This window comes from Xylocopa sonorina, chromosome 10 (assembly GCF_050948175.1).
Source record: "Xylocopa sonorina isolate GNS202 chromosome 10, iyXylSono1_principal, whole genome shotgun sequence".
NCBI lineage: Eukaryota > Metazoa > Arthropoda > Insecta > Hymenoptera > Apidae > Xylocopa > Xylocopa sonorina.
The window spans coordinates 3993062-4011775 of NC_135202.1; the positions used below are offsets into that span (position 1 = coordinate 3993062).

The 18714-nt window shown below is 43.1% G+C and overlaps 1 protein-coding gene and 1 non-coding gene across 2 annotated transcripts in view; one reads left to right on the plus strand and one right to left on the minus strand.

Moving 5' to 3' along the window:
• The window catches only part of Sol1, a 489750-nt gene that overhangs the window by 209445 nt on the left and 261591 nt on the right, over nucleotides 1–18714 (minus strand). The window lies entirely within an intron of this gene.
• Nucleotides 91–209, plus strand: LOC143428672 (5S ribosomal RNA). Its single transcript, XR_013102456.1, has one exon. It is a non-coding gene; the product is annotated as a 5S ribosomal RNA (ribosomal RNA).

Here is an 18714-nt window from a genome sequence, read left to right on the forward strand (position 1 = left end):
TAAAGTAGATTTTGTAACTTTATTATGTATACGTCATTATTAGATTACTGTGCATAATTGCATAACAGTCGAGGATGCACAACATGTATCGTCAACGATCATACCATGCATGAAACACCGGTTCTCGTCCGATCACCGAAGTTAAGATGCATTGGGCGTGGATAGTACTTGGATGGGTGACCGCTTGGGAACTCCACGTGTCGTTGACTTCATTCTTTTTTTTCCTTTACATTCAATAATATTCTTTTTTAAATTCTTGCATTTTAAGACGAATACTTTGCAGTCCTTATTTAATATTATTATTTAATATTATATAATATTATTAATAATATTATTATTTAATATTATATATTATTTTATATTTAGTATTATAACTTCTGTAAGTCTAGACTTTACAACTGTAAGCGAACGTTTTCTATATTATTAATACAAGTTTATGTATGTTTTAATGCCACCGGATAACGAGTCAGCGGAAGTAAAATAGAGTAACGAAGGGTCTTAAAAAGCTTTTTATTATCGCGCAATAAATCAGGGCCAAGAGAATCAATATTCGTAACAGGAAATTGATCACGGGGTATTGGATTACAACTCGCATACGTTTGATTTATAGATATGCGGATCTCTTTTTTAGCGCGGAAATATTTTTTCCACAGAGTGCCTCGAGAGCTATCCGTGAATACAAAAAAGATATTTACACGTTACGCGAATCCTTTATTAAAACATGTTTCACCTCGATTCTACGTATCATTCTTTTCCCTTTCCGTTTCCGTTTCCGTATCGAATTCTTCTAATTAGTATGAAATTTATCATCGTCAGAACGGTGGACCGCGGACGATGGAGGCCCCTATAAGAATTACGTTCCAATTTACTTAAAATTAGTTCTATATTGTAGTTCCACTTCGCAAGATGCTTGTATAATCTCTTAGAAGTCTAGAACCCTGGGCACAGGCCTCGAATTAATCGTCTGTTATTTATCCTGCGCTTCCATTATTTTTTATTCCCTTATTCTTTCTCTCCTTTATTCCCGGCTACACAAAGGACCAATCTCGTCTCATTGTTCGCAACCTGCTAATTCCATTTAAGCGAAACAATTGCACTAATTTATCCCCTGTTAGTCCATTATTAATCGCCCCGCGTAGCTCTGGGGGCAAGGATAGCATGATATCGTAACGATAACAGCATCAATTTAAACGAAGTGTATTGATAGCTAAATAGTCGCGATTAAACATTTTCCGTTCCGTTTGGAAATACCAAATCACCCTGTCCGCTGGCGATATTCTTCGTTTTATTTATACAGCTGGCCAGTGGTTCTGCGGCGGATTCGGTGTAAGGGCCAGCGGAAATGGAAGTTCGTCTCGGCGCTAAGTGTTCCGGTGGCACATAGACCTGGAAGCTCTTAGGCACGAGTTGCAACAAGCTATCGAACGCTCAGCTACCTCCATCCTGGGAACCGTTCGCCGGGAAACCTTCAATTGACCCTAACAACGCGAGGAGAGTCCTAACACATCTTTCACTTGGAAGAAAGCAACGCTCACGGAGAAATGTTCGCAGCTACGGAGAGTAAAACAGAATTTCTATTACGACCATCGAATAAATTACCAACAATTCCTTTCTTAACGCGAATAACAGAACGATTGACGAACGATTCGACCTCCCACGTTCGTCGTACTTCAAAAGTCTTTCGAATACGAAGCGAAGAAAATCGAAGAAAGAAATAGCTGGGAAATAACGTTCGCCAAAATGGCCGTGAAAAAACAGGCACTCCTTGGCGTGCTCGCTCGTAAACGCGTGCGAGAGTGGCGCGTATCGAACGACGAACTCCGTCAACTTTGAACCACCCCTGCGTCGAGAGTTTCACGGTTTTAGCCAGGCTCGCGAGACGTATAATACGGCCCATTAAATTTACGAACGTTTTCGAAGTGAGCTGCGATGGCTTCGCAACGAGCCAAACGCACGATTCCCTCGAACGTCCCAGCGTTCCATCGACGTCGCGGCGGTCCCGTGCTTCCATCGAGCTGCGCGTGATGTAGGCCACGGATAAATAAGCGTTAGGGCCAAAGAATAAAATATGGCTCGTGTGCTCAGGTGTAAAAGCGAACGGGTATCGGTAAATCGTGGCCAGAGTCGAGAGGCGCGGCGGGGATAAACGTCGAGGCACAAGCGGTGGGGGGACAGGATGATTGGGGTGCGAGCTGGGAAACGGAGAAATAATTAATAAGCACCCCAAGGGTTCGCGCGTACACGGTAAGATTCCGCGACCTCAAATTGCACCGGGGAAACGTAACCACCGCGGCAAGAAATTGGAAGGAACCATCCTGTTGGGCACGGGTTCGACTCGGTTCCGTGCGCCGCCGGTGAATTAAAGTAGTTACTCGAAAACTTGCAATTCAATCCTATACCTCGTTGGCCTCGAAAGCCCGATAAATATGACAAGAGCAATATCGCGTTCAAACAGAAGCCAGCCGACAGAACCGAATTGGAAGGTTGCTGGAGTTTTGTCTTTTGGTGTCTGTCGAGGTGAGGTTACTCCTTAGAGTACGAAGGGGGTGACATTTTCTTACGTATCTTTTTTGTCATCTGTCGAACATTTGTTACGTACTGTGAAAAAAGTTTGAAGATTTTTGGGAATTAATGAAGTTTTATATATATATTGTGGATCTTTAGGAGTGCGATCTTAATTGGATGTTTGAAATGGAAATAAAAATGGATATACAGCAGTTACAGGGCAATATATAGTGGAAGAGAAGAAATGGAAATATATTCGTAACATTAAAAGTCGGCCATTTAGTAAATCTTCAAGTTTTTGGCACTGGACTTAGGTTTACCTTCCAACAAGTTCTATAATCTCCGTAACTATCCCTGGCTTTTGCTTGAAAACGCGACAGTAAATTTACCGATCGGGATGAGTGCGAGCCTCCTTTCCTTTACATTTTCATGGCTGTGTGTGCTCCGATAAAAATTTCAAAATGATGATTCCATCTATTTTAAGAACTCCCTGCTAATAAGTCTTGTTTTTCAATCATTTCTCGTGTATCATAAATATTTTTTATAAATATATAATGCTACAATAAAATTTATATTTAAAGTTTGAAACGCTTCTGTTTCGATCGAAGAGAAATTGCATTTCATTGGTTTTTAACGTAGGTTGGGTGTTCAGTGTCATTCTATACTGAGATTTATAAGCAGACATATCGAGGCTTGGATCGCCACGTTATGGTACATCCAGTTCAAGCAGCTATAAAGAGCTATAGAAATCGAAGCTATGATACGCTATAGAAAAGAAAGTTACAGGAAGGTATAGAAACCTTTCTAAAATGTATGGTATCAGCGACCTCAAAATATTACACAAATGGAATTCGGATAACGGTTGGCGAATATGGTTTGATTAAACGATATCAGAAGTTAATACTTCACAACTTTCGTTTGAATCATTCGTTCGTATCTTTTACAGTCTTCTTTAAAAATAACTGGAGTAATTGTACACTATTATCACTTAAACCAGACATTACTGCATGTTACTTCATCCCAAATATTATAATTCTAATCTTATTGCTGGCAATATAAGTGCTACTATACGATTGTTTCACGATTTCCATATTTTTCGAGCCGACTTAGAAGCCTCGCCTAACGTCCTGGCCCGCAAGAAGACATAACCAGCAAGAAGACGCTTTAATATCTTTGCTACATTAAATCAGGCATTAACAGCCGGCGGTGTGGTCATTCACAAAGGAATTAAGCAACGCACCGTCTTGAGGAGGCTTGTTCAGCTCATTAAATAAAGATCAGCACAACTCGTCGGTTTCAATTCTACCAAACAATCTGGCGGACGAAGACAGAAATCCCGACTTCTATTAAAGACATCGTCGTTAATATTCCAACCCTGGTGAAAAGATTAATGCGGCGTCCCTGAAGTCTCCCTTTCGCCCCGCTTTTTCTCACTCCCTCCTCGTCCCTCCATCGCCGTGGAAAACTTTCCATCCACTTTGCCTTTCAGAGGATCGTTCTTGCGCAGTCGATGAAGGTCAACTCTCGCAAACCACTGGCAACTTAATAATCCTCTTAACCACAGAACCGCGGCCCAGTTATTTTCGCCGTCAATGCCTAAATGGCTCGAGCCGTACGTCCACGAATTAGGATCCGATTGGAGGCAATAATTAACGCTGCTGATGCACGTGGTGTACACGATTGCGACGTTGCACTGCGCTAAGCTGAATTATTGCAATTCTGAAAACAATTCTAGGAGATGAGTATCAAAATCACGATGCTAAGATCTGCTAATACGCAAGAGTCGTGTCAAGAGACTTTAATATCAAGATTCCTAATCAGAGTGCGCATACAGTTTATATTCTCAAGGAGCACGCAGTTCAATTTACCTTCAAAGACTTTGCATGCTCAGAACCCGCATAGCGTACCCATTTATAAAGATCAGGGTACTCGACGCTCTTTAGAAACGCTCTTTAGATCAGAGGTGGGCAACTCGATTGCCCCTGAGCGAATTCAAGAGCGCTTCTCAGCACCGATCAGAATATTGGAAATAAGGCGAGAACCATTAGAAAAGGAATAAGAATTGCCAAGAACCGAAATAAACGATTCAACGTTGCAGAACAGTGGAAACCATCTCTTCCTCCTCTTCTAATACATATGACTTTGCAATTACGTAGACCACAAAAAAGAAGACCAACGAGTTTCAGTTGCACGTTTTGGCGTGACTGGGGCAACACGCCACGAGTAGGGAAACACCCTTTGCGGTCCGCTGCGCAACTACTACGAGGGACGCGTACATCATGGCAACCGCAAGTCGATCATTCCTCCTCTGCAGAGCCAAGAGATTTCTTCCTTCTCGCTCGCGCGAGCGCTGGAAAGATAGAACGGCGATCCCACTGGACGGAAGTTACTCCCCAACGAACAGGAATAATTTGAATAGTCATCCAGATGACGAGAAACTTTTTCCAGGGCACGGCCAGCCTTCCGATCGGCTGCATATCATTATCAGTTCGTTCCACGGTCCATGCTCGTTTTTTCCACCGGCCTTTTTGTTCAGCTATGCGACGAGGCTGCACGCCGCGTGTTCGACTGGCTGATTCGCCTCGCCGTTCCACGGACGCGCTCCCGATTGGGAAGGAAATCTGATTCGATTCGCCTCTGCCCCTCTGTTCCTCCCCCACTCGTCGCCTGATTTAAGATCCCAACTCTCTGCGTCGTGGACGACGCAGCCGGGACTTATCGTTTCGAATTTTCGCTGGCGTCTCGCTATCGCGATCGTTTCTCTCGTAATTCAGACTGGTCTGGATAATTAGGAATCTGAGTGATGCCTGGAAATCGAGCGCGGCTAGTTTTTATTCATTCCGCGCCGGGATTCATTGAATGCGTTACGACGCGACGACGTGGTTGGAGAGATGGCTGGAATTATTTTGATCGTAATCTGTGTAACGAGGGACGCTGGTATTCTTCTGCGGATAGAACGAATTCGAATGGGTTTTTCTAATAATTTTATCTTGGAGCAAAAGAGAGGCAGTGAAAGAAGATTGATATTTGCATGATATTCAAATAAATGATGAATTAAATAATAGAAACGATAGGACAGATTATATTGTTTAGAGTAATCGAGCTAGACAAGTGTCTGTCTTCTTCGTTCTCAGAAAAATTGATTATCCGCTGACTAACAGTTATTTAAAGTTTCCAAAACGCCTGATACACAGCGGAGCGAGTGGCAATCATGATGAAGTCAACTCGCAAACTGCATGCTACAAAGCAAATTATTTAGAACGTTTCGTTCGCGGTGAAGTTGACCAGCGAGTGTAACAGAGGCTGAAAACCTTCGGTTATGACAAAAGGGGGAAAAAGTCGGTCTCAACTTCGGAGTATTGCGGTCGTCCAACAAGTAACGAGGTAAAATAATTCAACAGCCTCGGTGTTAATTTCATCGCCGCGGCGAGCAAAATCTCCCGGCCGAACAACACCAGCTGTCCCCCGGGCTATCGATTTCCCGGCGGTAATTAGAAATTCCAATTTTAATTCCTAATTACGGGTAGACACGGTAGCCGGCAGTCGAAAGCCGTGCGCGCGGGACAAAGTGAAATAAACAATTAAGAAAAAAATAACCCCGTGTCCCGGGGTGCTCGCACGCGGGGCCATCGCGCAACGACGTAACGCAAGTCGAGTCCTCTAATTAATAGAGAAAAACCATCCGTCCGACTGCTGCCGAAAGCTTTCATTAAACGTCGAGGAACTCGCAAGTCGTAGGCACCGCGAAGAGGGGCGGTGAGGAAAAAAGTAGGGGTTGGAACGATGTAAAGGGGCGAGGGAGAGAGAGAGAGAGAGAGAGAGAGCTCAGTGGCAGAGGGACAGACGAGAGGTCTCGCGGTAAGAAGCTGGGGTAAGGAGTAAAGTGGCGAGGGAAAAAAGGAGGGGATACATATACAGCTCACGTTGCGGTCTCTTCCGGCGCCCCCGGAACAAACAGAATGAAAGCTCCTGCCTTTGTGCGCCATAACCCGATCTCTTTATCGCGGGAAATATTCCTTAAGCGTAGAAAATAAAACGGAAGTAAAAGTTCGGCTGGTGAATGGGTCTTGCGGGCGGAGAATCTAGCTGGGCGGATAGAACAGGGTCGAAGGAACGGGCGAAGGTAGAAAAGGAAATGGGGGAGAGGGTTGCTGAGGTCCTCGGTTAAGAAAGGAACCGACGATTTCGGAGAACGCCGGAGGAACGAAAACACGAGGGGTAAACAGAGATGCGAGGAGGGAGAAGGGTGGATGGAAGGATCGAAGGAGTGTGGAAACGAAAAAGTAGACGAGGAGAAACTGTGGGTAAGAAAAAGTGGCGGAGCAGGAGGGTGGAAAGAGGATCGAGATGGTGATGCGGGCATCGTGCTGCGGGCGTAACGATTCCTACCGGCGAGAAGAGACCGCTTGTAATAGTGGATAACAAGGGAAGCAGGTAGGTAGGTCGAGCCGCGAGCAAGGTGGTAGGTAGTAAGTAGCCAGATCAGTAAATAGGCTCGCTCTAATATGGGTTTATACAGGCTGTGGAAAAAGTTCGAGGTATAAACTGGAGCGAGATGCATTCTTCCTGCGAAAAGTAAACTAAAACCTATCTTTTTGTCGTAAAAGATTTCAATTTTTCACGAATAAGTCCACGCGAGTGATTGCGAGTATGAATAAAATTTCAAAATTGTTTCTGACGATGATGACAAATTTTACTTCAAACTGTTAATTCTTATCTTGGCATAGAAAAATGATACCATTCTCCGCAAATCTTAATTTAAAAAATATATTGTGGCGGCGTTCCGAAATTCGCCACCAGAGGGACAAGGATTTCCTGAAGGTACACGGCTTCTTATCCTTTTCAATATATACCACTTCTTGATTTATCCCTAACATCTCAGCGTCTAAGACAGTGCCTGCTAGGTAGTCTTACTGATAAGTCCACTAGCAGACCCAGGACGAAACGTTGGTCTTTCTCTTCTCTTTCTATTTCTCCTCTTTCCTCTCTAGTAAATCGAAGCAACGCGATTCAGTATATTCCGTTCCATCAAACGTTAAATCCAGATCGATGTAAAAAATTACCAATTTCCAAAAAACAAAACTCGAACTCGCTGAGCTCTCACTGGTGCCACGAACTTTGCCGCGTCCTGTAGATCCTCGCGTCACCTGCTGTCCCGTTTCGCCCCAAGAAAGGGGCTTTAAGCGATGACTTAAGCGCGGTTGAAAAAAGAGGCAACCACCCCGCCTACAGGGTGATTAAACCGATAGGCGTATTTGTTTACTGTTACGAGGCTGTCTTGCGGGCGTACTTACGCGCGATATACTTGCTCGGGATGGGATACAAGCTAAGTGCCCTTTAATGTCGGCCACGCGTGTACATCGATAGCGGCGCTGCCCCTGTCGCTCTAATGACTCTCGGGACATAGTTCCGGAAATTGTTTTCCACGGGAATCAGTCGGGGGCGGACGCGTGTCGGCGTTAACGCGCAAATAATTTCGGATTACGCGCGCGCGCGCGCGCGAAAATTTCAAGTACAGGGCACGTATGCGCGATCGTCGTAGATGAATCGTGAATCAAACTGGAAACGGCCGACGTGCCGGCGCGCGGACAGTAACGAGACTGCTGTTGCTGGAAAAAGAAAATATAGAATGTGATTCCTGGAGAGCTTTCTCATTTAAACGAGGCTGGTTGAGCGCGAGACCCTGCGATTGGACGCGGCGTGATTTTTTGTTCAACGACTCCTCGAGCCTCTTCAAAAAGCGATAAGATCGAACGGTTTACCTCCAATTTCGACGACGATTTTGGAACTGTAATGGGTGATGGGTTTCTAACTGTTAGTTTCAGTGGAAAATCTGGAAGTTTTTGATGAAAGATGGGTTTTTTAATAGTTTGAATATGTACGAAGGATAACTTAAATTATGGCATTTTTTGTTTCGCGTTGTTGCTTCTTTTATTTGGTGAAAATATTTTATTGCACGTAGAATGTATTTTACAGTGTGCTATGAAAATGATGAATTTTTAATCTGAATATAATGAAATTCTAATTTTTTTGCCGTTCAATATTACATCTGCTGTATTCTCTTTAGAATTAAATTGTTTAATCGCGAACGAAAGTGCACGATGCCAGCGTTTACCGTAGCAAGGTGTTCGAGGCAACTTGTTTCGTAACCGCGAATGTACGTTTCTTTGCACGCTGGGAAACTTACACCCGCCTCGTTCGATCCAGGAAATTTTAACGTTAATTACGAACAAGTAGTTATGTAAAGCAGAGCGATTACGCAACACCCGCGCCGTGACTTTGTATTTAAATGAGAAAGTCTAGTTCCCCAAACTTCTTTCCAAACAATTATCCAGTTTCTGAGGCGATTCAATTACCACGGAAGAACGTTTTAACACTTAATTGCGCACATAAAATCCATTTAGCATCATACAGGGTTTGTGTGTACGAGAATAAAAATTCCACGATGTTCTCTTTAATACGAATGCTTGGAAGATAAACAGTAGAATTAATATAAAGAAGATCGTCAGACACTTCCGTTGCTACATTTTTGGAATTATGCTAATGCACTCTGGCATCGCATGGGATACAGTAATATACGTATTAAACTGGAACCACGGAATGAGTTGCAATAATTCTTCGTGTACACACAGGTTTCCGTAGAATTACGCGTTTATTCAATTGGGTAGAAAAATAATATTTAAAGTTGTGCTTGTAGGTGGAAGAACGATTCATTCTTCCTGAAATACGTCTCCCTTAAATTGACTTATTATGCAAACGGAGGGTTAGTACATACTCAATTTCCCTTCTAAGATGGACAAAATTATTCCTTAGGAAAATAAATATTTAAATTCAAATCAAACACCAGTTACGTATCTCTTTCAACTTGTTCCCTTATTTATATAAATATTGAGACAATGAACATCATGTTCCACCAAAATTGCAACGATAATTTGAAACATATAGTAATTGTATCATTAAATGAAAAATATTCTTACGAATTGCATTCTTCACAAGAAAAGAAAGAAAGCCCTTTACTCGGCTGAGATCCCGTACCATAATAGATAATCAAGTGAAACCTCGCCTAACAAGCCTCGACAAACATCTCGAACCTTCATCATTCACGCTTTCCGCCCTCCTTTCCGCGGATCGTGCAAACAACTCCACCCGGCCGCGCGCCACTTATTCGAAACTCCCAGGCTCGAGGCTCGACGATTTTCCGGTCGTAAATTGCGAGTAGACAAAACGCGAGAAGGGGCGCCGGAAGAGAGAGACTGCAGGGCCGAGGGATGAGCCGGCGGGCGAATTCACGACAGAATCGAGGATCCTCCACGGTAAGAAGCCGAACAATTCCAAAAGGGGTTCCTAAGTCCGTGGACGAGCTAAACGAGCATCGAGGCGCAGGGTAGGAACGATTAAGCGTCTCTTTCTGGATACGATCACGCGGTGCGCCCTTGGGTGCACACGTCGAAAGCACGTACGACTGGTCGCGTAATACGCACGTGCAAAGCCACGCGAGTAATTCGGAGACATCGTCTGCGAGCAACGAGCGTTATTGCAACAGAGACTTGAGTCGCTCGTAAAATGGTAGAATAGTCTCGATTACCACAGCTATTTTTTCAAACAAATTGGACGCGAGTGGTAAATATCGTGTGGATTGTTTTGTGGTGCATGCGACGCGTGTGGTAGCAGAAGGAATTGAGTTTGGTTTTGGCTGTAACAATAACGTTTACTCATTAAGCGGGGGTGCAAGCGCTGAGTCACGATGACGATGGGTGCGAGACCGGCAACTCTCGACTCGATTGCCTTACGCGCGCATTCTTCCGTGCTATATATCTTAACACCCCCGGCGTTCGCTCTTAGTCGATTTCTTCGCTCCTCCCAACCACTTCCGGACACACTACGGGCATTCCTAGACGATAGCCGTGCTCACTCAAATCGTTGAGTAATCGCACGCTCCTCGTTCATGTGGTAATCCTGAATTAACTACCTCGAGTTTTTGTGGGAACAGTGATACGAACAAATAGCTAGATTTTTGAGTTTGTTTCCTCTCATCTATTCTAAAAGTACAACTTTTCCTTTTTATTTAATGGAAGAAATGGTAAACTAATAGGAATAGAAAATGAATTTGATTGAAGTGTTTGCGGAATGCCAGAAGCAGAGTAATATTGGCGGTTCGCTTTTCCCACAAGAATAATTACAAGTTCCTTTCCAATAAAAAGGTAGTAACATAAAAACTGTGGAACCTTCGTTTCCTTCATTTGCATTAAATATCTTCCGGTGCGTCGTTTTAAAAGCTCGACTATTATAAAAGTGAATCGAGTAGAAAAGTTACGAACGGTAACAGTTAGTAAAGTTTCGCGGTGGTTACGGTCAGATTATTTTTACCACCTGACACTGACTCCGCAAACAGCCCTTCCGAACCGTATTCCACCCAAGTATGTAAAAATATCCCCTTTCCAACGTAGCATTACACAAGCGCTGAAAAACGTCTCCGTGCAACTTGTTGCTGCAAGGGAGTACAGTTCCCATGAAGAACTCAAACTACCGTCGGATTAATTGATTTATAATAGCCGCATCGACCGGAAAAGAAAGGAGGCGGGAATGGAAAGAACCGGTCCCCAATATTCGAAGTCGGCTGATTTATTTGCTCGATGCGGGTAATCCTGCAATCGAGGCGAGCCATCTTCGATGGGTGCTTCAATAATGATTTAGCCTCAGCGACAGAATTTAAATGATCGTATTTCGCGTGTGCGACCAGCCAGCAACTTAACAATAGTTTACGCGCGGAACGTGAGCGAATAACAACGCGGAAAATTAGAACGTTAATCTATCCAAGAATATCTGCACGCTGTAAACAAATGCAATTTATCTCTCAAATTACCGCAAATTATGATCTCCAAACGCTAACAAACTTCGTTAACGAAACCTTGCGACTCGAGTCACTTCGACGATGATATCCTCCAATCGTAGCCGCGCGATGGATCGACAGATCGCGCGTGTCGAGTCGCGAAAATTCCGCGAGCAAGGGTCGTTTGTAGCGGCGCGCGTTTCGCAATTTTCCGCGGCGAGCATTAGCGTTTTAATCCTCTTAGCGCGTAAGAAGAGAATTCGCGCGGAATTTAATCAAGCCGGAAACGGGTCGGTTGCGAGGGCCGCGAACGCGGGGGATGAAATCGCGAGCAAGCGTTCGGCACGCGGTTCGCGGCAGTCGAACGCGGCTGGCCTGTCGACGGTGGGTGGGCGAGCAAATCCTGGTGGATGTCTGTCGATGGTGGGCGCGTCGCGGTGCCGGTGACGCGGCCTTTAAACGGCTGTCGACAAACGGGAAACGACGTAGCGCCGTTACATCGAAACTCTTCTCAGCGCATCCGGAGGACTGCCGCGAATCCGGCCAGCTTAACGGAAAAAATTGCCTGTCGATCTTTACCGTAAAGAATAGTCAAGAGCAGAGATTTCCGATTCGTTTGAGCGGCAGTTAACGAACCATGGCGCGCGGCGTCGCGTCGTACCCAGTGTTACGCGCGATCCACCATCCCTCTTCGTTGCACTGTCGCAGTAAAATACCTCCTCTCTCCTTCTCGCTCGTTCGTTGTTGGGAAAGTATCGCGGGCGATCGAAACGCGCAAAGTAGACAGGAGGAAGGACGAGAGAGAGTCCGCGGAGACGAGAGGCGGAAAAAGGGGTGACACGGAAGGAAGGAAAAGGAAGAAAATGATGAATGGGCCGGGTGGAAGAGGTGGAAGGGACACTTTACTCCACTTTCGAACTGTACACAAAGGGACGAACTTTCCTCCTCGGATCTGGGACAGTGATTGTATTTTCTGCAAGCACGAACTCTACTCGAACGAGCAGGAGAGACTGTTCGAGAAAAATCGTCGCTCGCCTGAACCAAACGGCGACAGTGCTCGCGTTACGTCGCGTAATGGTTACGCGTGTCTTCGTTTCTCCCCTCGCGCCGTCGTCTCGTGTCGTTTTCTCGATCGCGCGCTGGCGCTGTTTATCGATCGTTCGAATCGATCGCGGGATCGTTCGTGATTTGCCACGAGGTCCTATGCCGCGATGGTTAATTGAGCCGTTATTATCCAGCCGGCAACACCTGCGTACAGCGCCGTTCTTCCCGCTGGAAATAATTATGAACGCTCTCGCTGAATTAGTCGGCACGATCAGGTGCATGCAAGAAATTACAAGGACACTGGGAATTTTTGCACTTGACACATTCATCGTCGAGCATATTTCAGCCGATTTTCAGTGTCTTGCTTAACGAGACACAATATTCATACGCGTCTGTTTTTTTTTAATTATTCTAAATATTAATTGCCACGACTGTTTATGGATGCGCTTAGTTTATTACACACGTTTCGACTGAGACAATAATTTATAGCGTTCAGACTTGTCGACTAATAAATATCGATCGACCTTTCGAATAATTTTATGCGGAATTAAATAGATGGAAGTCTGAAGGAAAATATAAAACTAATTAGAGACCGACTGGAAATGAAAATTTTAATATCAGTAGAGATATCGAACTTTCCGTGTACATTTAACAACGTATATATACATACGTGTGTATATTAGGACCAAACCCGAAATGAAAAAATGCATACGCTGTGCTATGTATGTTTAAGGCTGAACTGTAGAACGTAGAGACGGGCCGTTCTTAATTAAGAACTCACAATGGCTATTGATTGGACACGTGCTAGAATAAAAAGGCAACCCTTGAAAGCATTTGACCTTTCCCAGGGTAAGCTTCTCCTCTGACACCACGGCTGTAGGTATCTTCCTGGCAAAAATAAACGAAACGAGTGCTAATTGTAATGAATATTCAAAAATATATTCGTAAATTCTGGATCAGAGGCAATATGTCGGGTAAAGTGGATAAAATATCATTTCGCTGTTGAGAAGTGTAGGAACAGCGGTATTAACTTTGAATAAAACTTTAATCTAGAGGTAATATAAATTGTTTGATTAATATATATCTTTCAGCAGTTATTTCCGTATTATATCGGTATTCCCCACATTTATTGTCCACGATAGGAGTTAAATTCGTGCAGAGATTAACTCGCCACCGTTCACAGTGTACGGGTTTCCCCCCTATTTTATTGAGTACATACCTGTACACATTTTAATGGACGACGTTAAGACGTAAATGTCTAGAAACTACTCTTAACTGCAGCACTCTTAGAATTAGAGTTTTGCATCAACGGTACTTAGTTTATGGTTACGTATTCGTTAAGTTTCTTCAGACTTTAAACTTTATTGCACTTTGTGCCGTACCAAGAAACTACCGCCAAGTTATATTTTATTACTACTATATACAACTTGGCTTTCGCGTTGCTTGTTCACATTTCAAGTAAATACATTGCGAACTTACGTATTATATTGATACTGTCGTACTGTAGTAACGCTGACATGGTCCCAAATTTATAAGATTAAACGCGGACGTCGCTTGGAGTAAGCGCATCGAAAATAAATCGAACGAACGAGTAATAAAATATTTAAACCAGAATTATCAGAAGCAAGCTCCTCAGAAATTGATGAAATCACAATGACAATTTGTTCCAATCAAACGCATTAACTTTTAAAATAATACATCATACATGGAATCTAGTTTCAATCACAAATGTGCAGAATATTAATAAATGTATTATAGTTAAATACAGTTAAATTTGCAACCAGCTTTGAAGAGAACGATTGACGAAAAATCAGTAACCAGCGTCTTATCTGCCGCCAGCAAATAACCTTCATCTTTAATAAAACTGACAACTTATCTCCGCGCATCCTCGTAATAGATTACAGCAACGTCCCCATAGGAGTATTTTAAAATTCATCGCGCCGCGTTCATACCGAACGGATCCTTTCCCTTTCCGTCTCTGGGCATATAAAACTTCCGAGAAGGATGTGCTTGCGTTACCCAACATGGCACGTTTCTAAACAGTAGTTCCCGTGCACGAACGACCGTGCCTCGTATATTATTTACACGATCCACTTTCAGCGCTTGAGAACGTTCGCCTGACGAACCTGTACTCCCGGCAAAAAAAAAAAGATGCATCTTCTACTTGTCCCCGTATCCGTCTGTCGAGAATTAGAGCGAGCACGGACGTGGATGAAGGTTGCGAGACTCCGGCTCAATATACAGGGTGTTCGCTCGAACGGTTCGCACGGTATTTTGCGCAACAAGACAGTGTAATAAAAATAAGTTACAGACCAAGATAACATTTAGCGATGACAATGTGTCGATAGAGAAACTTATTTTTGTAGTGAGCTTAAAGTCAGAGAAAAATTTTTTTAATGGAACACCCTATATTTATTGGTGGCAAATGGAAGAACATTAAAATTAGAGCAGATAAGTATTCATTCATAGCGGGAAAAAATTGAGTATTTATTGAGATATTTACGATGAAAGTCTCACTTTAGGTAGTTCGAATCGTTGATCTTTACTACTTGATATTGGCATTTAATCGCTTTACAGATGTCATACAGATATTTTGTAGTGTAATAGTATTTGTGCTGTCTTTTTAGAAGTGCGTATCATTGTAGGGACACTAGAAAATGTGTAGGTTTTGTTTGGCACACGATTATATGCCTGAATCAGTAGTATGGGTCAATAATTCCGAAGTCTTGAAATAAAGTTTCCATCTAAAATATCTCAGCCAATATTTATTTTAGACCGATTATGCTTTAATACTTATTTACTTGGTCTGCGATGTTATTTCGATTCCCGCAATAATATATAGGGCGTGCCATTTGCAAAACTTACTTTCACCTTAAGCTATCGAATAACTAATTTATTAGTAATTCATGCAACACATTTCTTGGTAAAATTATCGAATATATGCGAAAAATGATGGCTATTATTACGATAAACACCCTGTATAAACGGATGAATGTTTATTTCGGTCAAGAGACGAAGTAAGGGGAATTAATCTCCTCAATATTGACATCCTAAATATGTCTGCATTACAGCATCTGTCTGAAGCTTTACCCCAGCAGGGGCAGGTTTATTTTGCGAGCTACGATGACCATTCGTAACAAAGTCTATCGCTACGCGAAACGTTATACCACTCGAGGCTTTTGCAAAGCGAGGCAAACATCATTTTGTTAATGCATGGACAACCGCCGTTAAAGCTCGTACAAACAGGAGATGTTTGCTCTTATGCACACTGCGGGGATTAAGTGTGCGAAGTATAAAAATATAATACTTCACTTTTGTATTCCGCGTACTTCTGTCTCGCTCCAGAACTCAGTAATGACAAAAAACATTATAAATAAATGATACTTTTTTGATTAGTCCAAATTGGTTTCGATATTGTTCCTTTCTTTTTTTAATATGGTAATACGTGCCAATTTTACATGCTCGAAATTTTCGAATGCCTCTGTAATTGTTATCGAATAACTAAAGGCGTTCCTGTTTAAAGAATACGAGCGATATTTTATAACAATGTATATTCCTGACATAATAATTTCTTCGTCCAATATTACCGCGCAGTAAACATTTCAAAGTTTCAGTTTGAACCCGTCTCGTGAAGCACAGAAACACTCAGTATTTATTCACTCGTATCGAGCTGAAAAATATTCGCCTCTAACTCATAAAATTCTCGATAAAAGCAAGAAATACGCACCGCTTTGCCGGGAAACAAATCGCGAGTTTGAAAATTCTCGCGCATGAAAGGAGAATGCGCTACATCATCGAGCAACTTTACAGCCGTGGCCCAACAAGATGATTACTGGGCGCGTACCTTCGAGATAGGCAAAGATGCATAGGGCAGTTTTATCATTCCGTGGACTTTAATAAAATACACTATCTTTTATTCACACAGCCGGAATAGGAAGAAATAAGACACGTCACGACCAGGTAGAAAAACACATTACAATCGTGTCTCGCTGCCCTCGCTCGTTGTATGTTTTATCGTTCGCGAATGGAGGGCCTGCGGTGGTTGAAAGGAAATCACGTCTATAAAAGGGCTCAGGAGCGGTAAACCAGTAAAAGTTTGAAGGATGCTGCGTCCACGAATGACGAATCATAATTTTTCTTCACATTCGACACATCAAATTTGCATCGACTGTGATGTTTAAACGTTTATTTGGAATATTTGTAGCCGAAAATAATTTCGAAGTAATTTTAGAGGTTAATTAATCAAACGATATTCCTCTAAATTAATTGTTTAGCTATTCTAAAGTCTCATAATGAATTTATTGCTTGATTTCCTCAGTGCCTAAATTGAATTTAATGGACTAATCGACATACAGCCCATTATAAGTTCCTTGAAAGTTTGTCATTGTTTTACTATATGAAATATATCGTAATTTTAGTGGTTTCAAATTGATTCAAGCATAAATATATTTAGTTCACGTTTTCAGTTCGGTCTCAAATATTTATGAGATTCTGATCGGCGAGCCTGAGCGATCAATTTTGCATGAAACAAATTTCGTGGTATTTTGTATCCGAATGAACGTTTCCTGGAATAATTTCTCTAACAATTACTGATTCTATTATGTCAATTACGTGAGCAGTATTATACTCCTTCGCGGTGGCTCATGAACACAGTCTCGCGTACATAGTATTCAAGGATAATGCATATCGTACAATATAGGACAGTGATTCCTGTCGCATTAATACGAACGCATGGAGCAGCAATATGGAGTTGTCTGCGGCAGTGTACGCAAGATGGATACGCCGATATCATTTTGATACCAGCCATCCAGCAGTTCGCGTTCACTTGATAAAATAAAATACCGCAATAAATTCATCTATATCATAAACAGGAAATACTGTTTCCTTTAAATTTCAGCAATAATTTCTTTCCCCCAGTGTCACTGCTCTATTTATTCAATATTTTTCTTTAATTCGCCAACTCGTTGCACTTTAATTATCGTTTCATCGATCTTTCTTACCCCATCCAAGCGTGCATTCCGCGTGCAATTAATCGTGACCGCATTACTTCGCTTCTAATGCGATATTTGCGGTCACGAACATATCGAAAAAACATTTCTCGCGAAAAGCAATAACGATAATAGACCGAAGGACACGTTCTCTCGTGACCTGGGCAAGACGGTCCATATGAATGTTTAAAAACCGATTCGTTCCGTGAACGAAGCTTCGATTTCCATTTTTCTTCATCCTCGCTCCCCCCAAGGAAAGTTCATCCACGTACGCAGAGCGGACGCGCGCGTTCCTCTTCATCCACCTTTTAAAGCCTGTTTCAACCGATTACTTTTCGGAGGCCGATTGTTTCCGACCCAGCGGACTCACGCTCGCTCCGTCGACCGCTTTACACCGTCTTAAAACTTAATCCGTTCCCCACGCTCCTCTGTGATTCGACCCGTATCCAGCCACCAGCTAACCCGCCGCTTCCACTTCATATTTTATTTCGTTGCTCGCGCATGCACTTTCCGCGTACCAGCCCCGCATGGATCATTTCGTAGATCATTTTAAACATTCATTCGCCCATCCGCTCTGTTCCAACCGCCACGGATCTGCACCCCAACCCTCGACGCTGCCGCCGCCTCTTCTGCTACGCGAAATATCTCCCCCAGTTTGCGCCCAGGAGCGACTTGTATCGGCCGTCGACTTCCACGCGGATACGTGCCGTCTGTAAGCCAGCCCGGATTACCGAGTAACCCTCTCCGCGGCGTGGACCGGAATTATGTGCGGATTTTTGCGCGGCCACCGCATAAGAATTATACAGCGGCAATCGATGGCGCGGTCCCACGGTGCATGCTCGACGGACTTACCCAGATAAGGCCAAGAATGTTTGGATTGAAAAATGGCGGACCAACCGTTCGTCGGTCGATTAGCGTGCCGTGGGATCGTCATGTAAATTGCTGCGGCTATTATTGCAGGGTATTATCGTGGCATTACCGTTCACTCGGTTCCAACGACAGCATTTAGAAGGCTGCTAGGTGATACGTCGGTTATATGCACGTTTTGGATATAATTTCGCTTGTAATTTTAGTTTATAATTTATAATTCGAGTTTTTTTGGATTGAGAAATTGCGAAGCCTGGCTGAGAAGTTCTATCGCTTCTGCGTATATTCTGCAGACTTAGCATTCTTTGATTATCATTTGTTTTATTTCTTTTTGGGGAGAAATGTTCGAAATCGAAGCAGATGTCAGTCAAGAATTACTCGAGTTCGTTGTCTCTAAGGACAATTAGATGATACGATTACGAGATCGAAGAAATTGCAAGGGAATTGAATTTTTCTGCCTGTTTCATTTGCATAGCAGAT